Source organism: Urocitellus parryii, chromosome X (genome assembly GCF_045843805.1).
Source record: "Urocitellus parryii isolate mUroPar1 chromosome X, mUroPar1.hap1, whole genome shotgun sequence".
NCBI classification, from domain to species: domain Eukaryota; kingdom Metazoa; phylum Chordata; class Mammalia; order Rodentia; family Sciuridae; genus Urocitellus; species Urocitellus parryii.
Window position 1 is genome coordinate 46,327,026 of NC_135547.1, and position 11,367 is coordinate 46,338,392.

The 11,367-nt window shown below is 38.7% G+C and overlaps 1 pseudogene; it reads left to right on the top strand.

Annotated features, from left to right (window-relative positions):
* The window catches only part of LOC144250670 (chloride channel protein 2 pseudogene), a 129,968-nt pseudogene extending 118,895 nt beyond the window's left edge, over window positions 1-11,073 (top strand).
* The last annotated feature ends 294 nt before the right edge of the window (window positions 11,074-11,367 follow it).

An 11,367-nucleotide genomic window follows, 5' to 3' on the forward strand; every position in this document is an offset into this window, starting at 1 on the left:
TTTACATTTTTGATATGTAAAATGGAAATAATGAAAGTATGCCTGCTTCATAGATTTTTTTATAAAGAACTCAAAAAACTTAACACCAATAAAAAAACCCCAATCAATAAATGAGCTAAGGAACTGTGAACAGACACTTCACAGAAGAAGAAATACAATTGATCAAGAAATATATGAAAAAAATGTCCAACATCTCTAGCATTTAGAGAAATGCAAACCAAAATGATTTCATCTCCAATCAGAATAACAATCAGCAAGAATTAAGGCAACAATAAATTTTTGCAAGGAGGTGGGGAAAAATCTATGCTTATACATTGCTGTTGGAAGTGCAAATTGGTGCAACCACTATGGAAAGCAGTATAGAGATCATCAGAAAACTCAGAATGGAACCACCATTTGACCCAGCTATCCCACTCCTTCGTCTGTATCCAAAGGACTTAAAAGCAGCATACTACAGTGCTGCAGCCACAGCAATGTTTATATCAACACAATTCACAATAGCTAAACTATTGGACCAAACTAGATACCCTTCAATAGATGAATGGATAAAGAAGCTGTGGTGTATATACACAATGGAATATTACTCAGCATTAAAAGAGAATAAAATTATGCCTTTTGCAAGAAAAGGAAATAAGTCAATCCCTAAAAACCAAAGGCCAAATGTTTTCCCTGATATGGGGTATTAATTCACAATAAAGGGGAGGGGGAACTAGGGAAGAATACAATCACCTTAGAGGGGAGTGAAGGGAGGGGAGGGGAAGTGATATGGAGATAGGAAGGATAGTAGAATGAAACAGACATTTTTACTTTCTGTACTTATATGACTACATGACTGATGTGATTCTACAACATATACAATCAGAAAGATGAGAAAGTATACTCCATTTATGTATAATATATCAAAGTGCATAAATGCATTGTATTGTCATGTAGGACTAATTAGAACAAATAAACATTTTAACACAACAAACCCAGAATGAAAACGTGTAAAGATTTGTAAAATATTGTGTTGTCTTCCAAAGTTGTTAGGAGTGGGGAGGGGAGGAATGTATTTGAATTACTGGAAAAGTTTTTCAAGCTAAGCAGTTCTTAAGGTCTTAATAAAACTCCTATCTATCAAGGTGAGTATGCCCAATTTAAAAGTAAATCACTGGTTTTTCGAACCATTGTACCATTGTTTCTCTGTTATAATCCATGGATGTCTTGGAGCTGGAAACTAAGTCAAAAGATACTCCTACAGAAGGAAGTATATCAACAAACATAAGTTCTGGGTAAGGGATTCACATACACTGTGTTAAACCCGAGAAACCCTGGGAAATATGTATTATTCTTAGTATAATACATGTTTTCTGATGTCACTAAGATAATAAATTTTAAAAACTGAGATTTGAACTCATATCTGTCTCCAAAGCCTTGTTGGTTCTTTCTTTCTCTCTCCTCTCCCCTCCCCTCCTTTCCCCTCTTCTCCCCTCCCCTTCTGTTTCCTTCTTCTGTCCTCCTTCTTTCTTCCTGCCTTTCAGTTCCTAAACCTCACCAGGCAGCTAATAATGAAAACAAACAAACAAACAAACAATGACAACAAAATAGAAACCTCCTGACCTCCTGAGTAACAAAGGACAACAGTATGCAGCTGGGAAATAAATGAACTACTAAACCACTTCTGGAGTGTGACTTCAAAGAATGGAATATCCTTTTGTTTGTAAGGGTTTCAGATCTGGCAAATTTTTTGATATACAGGCAAAATAAAAAAGACTTTTTAACTATGGACATAATTACAAAGAACTATATTTGCATGTATACTGTGCACAAAAGCCTAATGGTATGACATTAGTCTTTTCAGTCACACCTATTCACACAGATGGAAGGACATCAAAATGTAAATAGAGACATATGTTATCACTAAAGATTAAACTGAAGCTGATGCCTATAGCAGAAAAATAATTAGCAAGTGCACAAATCAGGGCCTCTTTTACATTTTAAATGAAGAATAAAATTACCTGTGTATGAAGATTTTTTTTAAAAGCTGAAACAAGATCTGCTCTTTATTTACAAGTGCTATGATACAGTGAACTGCACTAGTAACAAAGCATTACAGAGGAAATCAAAAAATAATGAAATATACAAATTTATATATTCACAAATAATTATTTTATGCTATGGAAACCACAAGTGTATTCCCTAATCATATATATATATATATATATAGTTATATATATACATATACATATATATATATAGTTATACATAGTATATGGAAATACTTTGTTTTACTTTATTAAATTGATTATTATTATTATTATTTAGGGTGCAAGTTATAAAAAAGTAGAATTTATCTAAGGAATTTTATGAAAGAAACTTTAGAGGCATTTCAGGGAATTCAAGGTTAATATAACCAACAAAGGTTTTTTTAGGATAAAAATCAGGGTAGCTCTGGGGACCCAGTTCCAGAAATTCTTGGACTTTTTGGGTAGACAAAGGTTTCTCTCCATAATGTGAATTGAGTGTAGTGATATCCATTCTTTATATTTCTTTTTCTTCTTTTTAATTTGTTCTAATTAGCTATACATGATAACATAATCTATTTCAATTCATTATACACAAATTTTCATTTCTCTGATTATACATGATGTAGTCACACCATATGTGCAGTCATATGTGTACCTAGGATAATTATGTTCATCTCATTCCACTATTGTTCCTGCCCCTATGTCCCCTCCCCTTCCCTCCTTCCACTTTGCCCAAAGTTCCTCCATTCTCTGTATTTCTTAATGAAAAATTCTCATTTACAAGCTTTGTGGGGAATCCAACCATATAAATTTCAAAGTTGTTCCTAGAGGAGAAGTGGGTTGCATTATTGTGAGTGGACAGCTATTTTCAGAAATGTCAGTTACAAATGCCATTTCATTTTAAAACATAGTGTTATCTTTTATTTTTCCTGTATTGTATTTTTAAATTTTCACACAAAAGTTGAAATAAAAGTACAAGAAGCAGGTGTTTATCCATCACCTATTTTCCTTAATTGTTAAAATTTTTCAACAATTTTTTATCTACCTATGTATACTGCACACACATATGTACGACACTTATATTTAGCTAATCAATTTTAAAGTAAGTTACAATTATCATAACATGTCAAATGTATATAATTGAGCATTAACTTCCACAGAATAAGGGCACTTTCCTAACTACCTATAATACCATTATGAGGTATAAATAAATGAGCAATTTCATGATATTTAATGGCCAGACTTTTTTCCAATTTTTAAGATATTTTTCCAATTTCTTTAAGATATTTTCTCTATTTTTTTAAAACCAAGATCCACTATATGTTCATAAGTAAAATTGAGACATCATTTTATTCTACTTTTATTTTTAGATAGTCCTCCTTGCTTGTTTCTTATTGTTTTTCATAACAATGACATATTGAAGAAATTAGATCAATACTTTTTTTAAATGTATATTTTTAGTTGTAGATGGACACACCTACCTTTATTTTATTTACTTATTTTTATGTGGTGCTGAGAATCGAACCCAGTACTCCACATGTGCTAGGCAAGTGCTCTATCTCTGAGCTACAACTGAAGCCCCAGTCCAACAATATTTTAAAATGTTCTTCAATCTGGATTTGTCTGTGTGTCAATTATCATTTTTGACATTCAAATTCAAATTCAACTTCAGTACAGTTGGATCCCTATGTATTCATGGCTTGGTTGAGTGGTGGATTCAATCAACCAAAGATCAAAAATGTTTTCAAAGATAAATATTCCATTTTTACTGAATGCACATATTTTTTAGTCTTTTCTATCATTACTACCTAAATAATATAACATAAAAACTATTTAAAAATTCTTTAAATTTTATTAAGCATTATATATAACCTAGAGATGATTTTAGCTTATACAGGAGGATATGTGCACATTTTATGCATATACCACACCATCTTGGATAAAAGACTTAAGCACCAATGAATTTTGACCAGAGTTTCTGGAAAAAATTTTGTATATGTATGTATCACATATGTACCACATATGTACCACACTTATATTTAGATAATCAATGGAGCACAAATTTTTGCTGTAAGATAATGTATTGGATATGCAGTATTTCTTTTTTAAGATGATATAACATTTAATGTTGTCAATAGAGGGTGCTGGGGGAACATTGCAGAAGGAAGGACTCTTGTTTTTAGGTGGTCTGTGACTTTTTATTTTATTTATTTATTTATTTTTTGATAGATTGTTAATCAGACATCTGAAGACATATGTGTAGAAATCTTCCAGAACATGAAGTTCCTTAGTGACTTCATATCCCTGCCCTAGGCCTTATTATCACCTTGCCACTGCCCTCCCTCTTGAAGATATTGCCCTCTGTAAAGCTTAAATCCTCAGTAGTGGTTCATCTCCATCTCTGAGGCAGCCCACTAATAACCATTTTACTTTGCTCCAGGAGTTCTTTTCTTTCATGCCAAGTGACTATGGACCAGCTTTTCTCCAAGAAATACAGAGATGTTCTCCATTATTCTCAGACATAATTTCCCCAACAAGTCTGAATGCCAGGCTTTGGGAGGGCATATCATCTTTCCAAGCTCTTCTTCCTTGTATAATCTCCTTGATACCAAGGACAGCATTTAGAGTCCTCTTTCATTATTATTTCAAAATAATTTTCTTATATTAGCTTAATAATTATTTACATTAATTCTCCACTCTTTAAATTTATTTCATGATTTCTGTTTTGTGAATGGACCCAGACCAATACAATCTGTTCAGATATTTTTAGTGGAGTAGTATTATCTAATTTATTTCTCTATCCCAAGGATGTCCTAGAGGTTAAGACTAAAGACTTGATTAGATTCCAGTTAAATGTTTTGGCTAAAATAATTTATAAATGATGTGGTATACTTAGCATTTATCATCTAACAACACAGTCATACAACATTGAACTGCATCTGTATTTGTAGTGCTCATTTATATCACTTGATTAAGGTAATTACATCCTGATCTTTTAGTATTAACACATATTTTCACTTGATAATTGAAAGAATCCAAGAAATAATATGTTGTTATCATGTGAATATCCTATTCTCTTACAATATTTTACTAATAATTTTAGCTTCCTTTGATGATCATTACCTAAGTCAATTATTTCATTTGAGTGATGATTTTCTAAATCTATTTTATTTTGTTTAATAATTAGCTCTTCTGTGGAAAGAATTATTTATCACTTGGTGGTGAATTTTTGTTACTTTTAAAAAGGCACAATGAATACATTTTCCCTTTCCCAATTTCGGAGTAATGAATTAATAAGCTACTTACTATTGATGGGAACATTCCTCTTTTCTCTCTCTCTCTCTCTCTCTCTCTCTCTCTCTCTCTCTCTCTCTCTCTCTCTCTCCCAGTACATAACCATAATTTTAATTTAGTGTTATAGTGTGTGGGGTGGGGGAGATACTGGGATTGAACCTAGAGGAGCTGTACCACCAAGTTCAGCTTTTATTTATTTTTTATTGTGACACATGTCCTCCTTTAGTTGGTGAGGGTGTCCGTGAACTTGTGATTCTCTGTCCCAGCCTCCTATAATTGAAAGCATATGCCACCATTCCTGGCCTAATTCAGTGTTTTAAAGTCAATCATAATTATTATTCTTTCTGATGCTCATATTTTATGAAATGTGACCTGGCAGAGTCCTTTCAAGGCAGCTACTTTTTCCTTTTTGCATGAACCCTTTAGTCTTTGAACATTTTCATGTTTATTGCTGTCATGAAAATTTTTTATACACTGTAATAAGCCATTGTTCCAAGCTTTCTTCTTTTTAGTGAGAAATGATATTTAGAAACAAATAAATCTGCTAGATGCTAAATGAGTTCATTGCTCATGGAGTACCATTGTTAGAGCTTTTAGATTATTTTAAAATAGATGAGTTCATGTTGCACTTTCCAATTTGCATTGAACCTAATATTAGAATTTTATCTTAATTTACTAAATTCACCTTGAATGATTTTACTGCTAAATAAAAATATTTGTGACAGGGTAACTTATAAACAACAGAAACTTGTTTCTCCTGGTTCTGGAGTCTGTGAAGACAAATTCAAGGCACCAGCAGGTTTGATGTTTCCTGAGGGCTGCTTGCATCTTCCAAGATGGCAGCATATTGTTGCATCCTCCAATGGGGATAAATGCTACTTCCTCACATGGCACAAGGGACAGAAGGGAAAAAGCATGAAAGTCTGTGTAAAACCTCTCTCATAAAGGTCTTAATCCCATTCATGAGCAAGGAGCCCTTATAACCCAATCACCTCCTAAACACCACACCTTTTAATATTGCTGCATGAGAGACTAAATTTCAAGATGAAATTTGGAGGGGAAATAAACATGCAAACCATAGCATGTCTTAACACATGCATATATGTATAAATATATGTTATTTAATACATTATTTGTTTTGCATAACAAGTTACTTCAAACTTTAAAACTTAACAGCTTTAAAGAACATATACTTATGGTTTTGTTTCTGTATATAAGATAAAGCATTGGACTGTTGGGAAAAAAAGTGGGGGAATCTAATGAAAATAGAAGAGAGATTAGTGGAGTAGAAGAAGGAGATTAAATGGGGGAGAGGAAGGATGAGAAAAAGGAGGAAAGGTAGAATGTAACTAACATAAATTTCCTAGGTATACATGAATATACTATAGTGAATTTCACCTTTATTGTGTATTTATAATTCACTCATTAAAAATATATGGAAGACCAGTAGAGGACAGGGAACAGGGGAAAGGAGGAGGGGAGAGACAGGAGAAATACTGGGGACTGAATTGGAGTAAATTGTATTCTATGCTTGTATAATTCTGACAAAATGAACTCCTTATGAAGCATAAGTATAATGCACTAATTATTTTTTTTGAAAAGTATAAATATTTATGTCTCATAGTTTCTGTGCATCAGAAATTTGGGAGCAGACTGACTGGGTATTTGTCGCTTAGAATCTCTTGTGAGATAGCAGTCAGGTTGTTGTCCAGGGCTGGAGTCTTCTGAATGCATGACTGAGGCTAGAGTATATATTCCATAGATGGCTCTCAAATAAGGCTATTGGCAGAGGCTTCAGTTCTTTGCCATGTTGATCTCTCCATAATTATTCTTAACTGTCTTTGTAGAGTGTCCATAGAGGGTAGTCCTAGAGAAAGCAATGAAGAAGCCACAATAGCATATAAGGCCTAATTTCAGAAGTGGCACATGACAACATCTGCCATATTCTATTCATTAAAAGCATCTCAATGAATCCAGCCACAGTTACAGAAAAGATGGCACAAAGGACAGAAGGGCAAAAGCATGAAAGCCTGTGTAAAACCTCTGTCATAAAGGTCATAATCCCTTTCATGAGCAAGGAGCCCCTATGACCTAATATACTTCTTGGAGAAAGGAGTATTGAAGTACATATGGATATGTTTTAAAACAACACATTTGCTTATGTCTTTATTGTACATCATACATGAAATATTTTCAAATATATCATATCACTAAAGAGAATAATAATGAAGTTTAAAATTCATTTCCAGATTTTTTAAATTTTAGAATATACCCTATGAAAGACATACACTCAGAGTATTGTTTTCAAAAGACACTTAAAGTAATTATTTTCTCTATGTGGTTATGTTAACAATTTGATAAATGGTTAAGTTCCTTTAGTCATTTATTTTTTGGGGTTTTGTACGTTTATTATTTTTGGATAATATTTTCTTTGATTAAATAAAACACATGGCATAATTCAGATAGCAAAACTATTTTAAAAACTTATGCAGAATAGTGTCTCACTTTCAAAGTCTTAGCTGATTCACACAATTTACTATTCTTTCCAACTTGTTTCTACAGAGAACCATTTATTTTTTTATTTAATCTTCTTATTTTTTCAAAATAAGTCCTAAAATCTAGTAAATAGTTTTAGCCTGATCTCATTCATATATATAGAAATATACATGCTATATAGTTATTATATTAAGTTGTATAATACATTCATTATATACTTTATATGTGTAATGTATAAATTATTGTATTATTATAACATATAATATGCATTATATTATGCAATGTGTGTATTGTGTCATAATTACTTCCCGTGGCTTTGAGCAGAAATACTCCATGTATATGTCCTTAATATGATGTAGTCTAAGAAAATACTGGAAAAAAAATTTAAACATCCTTCATTATTTTTTATATTTATATGATCAATCTGAAACTCACACACACACACACACACACACACACATTCACTCTTAGCTTTATAAAATCCAATTGGTTACTAATTCATTCACATAGGAACAAGAAGAGGAAATAGCGCCTGCGGCGCCAGCCTGGGACCCGCCACACTCTGCACTAGGCCGCTTGGGCTGCGGGGACCTGACGGGTGCCTGCTTGGGCTTTGCGGGCTGGGAGCAGAGATCAGGCTGGAGCCCGAGCGGCAGAGGGAAGCCAGAGGGCAGTACACGGAGAAGGCGGCCTCGGTGGCCATGGCGGCCGAGGAGGGGATGGAGCCGCGAGCGCTGCAGTAGGAGCAGACCCTGATGTATGACCGGTATACTCAGGAACTCGGGCCTTTGCCAAAGAGGAAGCTGCTCGGATTCACCTGGGAGGCCCTGAGCCCTGGAAGGGGCCCCCTTCCCCTCGGGCTACCCCAGAGCTCTTGGAATATGGACAGAACCCATGTGCTAGATGCCGCATCTGTTCAGTACGCTGCCACAAGTTCCTAGTATCCAGGGTTGGTGAAGACTGGATCTTCCTGGTCCTCCTGGGGCTCCTCATGGCACTGGTCAGCTGGGCCATGGATTATGCCATTGCTGTTTGTCTACAGGCCCAGCAGTGGATGTCTTGGGGCTTAAACACCAGCATCTTATTCCAGTATCTGGCCTGGGTTACCTACCCTGTCGTTCTCATCAGTTTCTCAGCTGGATTCACACAGATCCTAGCCCCTCAGGCTGTTGGGTCTGGCATCCCGGAGATGAAGACCATCTTGCCGGGAGTGGTGCTGAAAGAATACCTCACTCTCAAGACCTTTGTGGCTAAGGTCATTGGGCTGACCTGTGCCTTGGGCAGTGGAATGCCCCTTGGCAAAGAGGGCCCTTTTGTGCATATTGCGAGCATGTGTGCTGCCCTTCTCAGCAAGTTCCTTTCTCTCTTTGGGGGTATCTACAAGAAGAGAATGAATCTCGGAACACGGAGATGCTGGCTGCTGCCTGTGCTGTGGGTGTGGGCTTCTGCTTTGCAGCACCTATTGGAGGTGTCCTGTTCAATATCGAGGTCACCTCCACCTTCTTCGCTGTGCGAAACTACTGGTGGGGCTTTTTTGCTGCAGCCTTCAGTGCCTTCATCTTCTGGGTCTTGGCAGTCTGGAACCATGATGAAGAGACCATTACTGGGCCTTCTATGGTCCTGCATGTACTGTCGCCGGCGGGTGGGGCTCAGTTGAGCTCAGTTGAGCTGCTTCAAAACCCGGTTCCGGCTCGACTTTCCCTTTGACCTGCAGGAGTTGCCAGCCTTTGCTGTCATTGGCATTGCTAGTGGCTTTGGGGGAGCCCTCTTTGTCTACCTGAACCGGAAGATTGTCCAGGTGATGCGGAAACAGAAACCATCAATTGCTTCCTCATGAGGAAACGCCTGCTCTTCCCGGCTCTGGTGACCCTGCTCATCTCCACTCTGACCTTCCTCCCTGGCTTTGGGCAGTTCATGGATGGACAGCTTTCACAGAAGGAGACATTGGTCACCTTGTTTGACAACCGGACATGGGTCCACCGGGGCCTAGTAGAAGAGCTAGAGCCATCCAGCACCTCACAGGCCTGGAGCCCACCCCGTGCCAACATCCTCCTCACCTTGGTCATCTTCATTCTGATGAAGTTCTGGATGTCTGCACTGGCCACTACCATCCCTGTGCCTTGCGGGGCCTTCATGCCTGTCTTTGTCATCGGAGCAGCATTTGGACATCTGGTGGGTAAAAGCATGGCTGCCTGATTCCCAGATGGGATTCACACAGACAGCAGTACCTACCGGATTGTGCCTGGGGGCTATGCAGTGGTTGGGGCGGCTGCACTGGCAGGAGCAGTGACACACACAGTAACCACAGCCGTGATTGTGTTCGAGCTCATGGGCCAGATCGCCCATATCCTGCCTGTCATGATTGCCCTCATCCTGGCCAATGCTGTTGCCCAGAGCCTACAGCCCTCACTCTATGATAGCATCATCAGGATCAAGAAACTGCCCTACCTGCCTGAGCTGGGCTGGGGCCGCCACCAGTATGGAGGACAGGAGTCCATGATCCTGCTGGGGTCCATTGAGCGCTCACAGGTGGTGGCCCTACTGGCAGCTCAACTGAGCCCCACCCGCCGGCGACAGTACATGCAGGAGCATAGAAGGCCCAGACATCTCCACCTCTGATCAGGAGAGTCCTCCTAGCCCCGGGACATCTGTCCGCTTCCAGGTGAACACAGAGGACTCAGGCTTCCCTGCCTCCCGTGGGGAGACTCACAAGCCCCTGAAGCCTGCTTTAAAGAGGGGACCCAGCAATGCCACCAACCTCAGGGAGAGTCCTACAGGCAATGTGGAGTCAGCAGGCATTGCCCTCAGGAGCCTTTTCTGTGGCAGTCCACCTCCTGAGGCAGCTTCAGAGAGTGACTTGGACCTGGAAGGCGAGATGAGCCCTGAGGAGATTCTGGAGTGGGAAGAACAACAACTAGATGAACCTGTCAACTTCAGTGTCTGCAAAATTGATCCTGCCCCCTTCCAGCTGGTGGAGCACACCTCTTTGCACAAGACCCACACCATCTTCTCACTACTGGGAGTGGACCATGCTTATGTTACCAGTATTGGCAGACTCATTGGAATTGTTACCCTAAAGGAGCTTCGGAAGGCCATTGAGGGCTCTGTCACAGCACAGGGTGTGAAAGTCTGACCACCCATTGCCAGCTTCCGAGACACTGCCACCAGCAGCAGTGACACAGAGACCACTGAGGTGCATGCACTCTGGGGGTCCCGCTCCCGCCACGGCCTTCCCCGGGAAGGCAGCCCTTCTGACAGCAATGACAAGTGCCAGTGAACCCTTCTGTGGGTGGCCCAGGATGGTGGTAGCCATATCCCTTCTGCCTTGGGAAAGCAGGAGGCAGCTGGAGCTCCAGTCCCCTTTCCAGACCTGGGATGCTAGCTTCTCCCAGTCTATCCTACCTGGAATCCAACTCAGCACCCACCTGCAGAAAGATTTCCAAGTGTAGGAAGATTGGCACCACCCTGGCAGGATGGGTCACTTGACCCCTGCTCCCCTTTGAAGGGAAAAAAAGGTAGAACTAAGATGGGTTTATACTGGAACCTCCAATGACCAGATGTATATAGATAT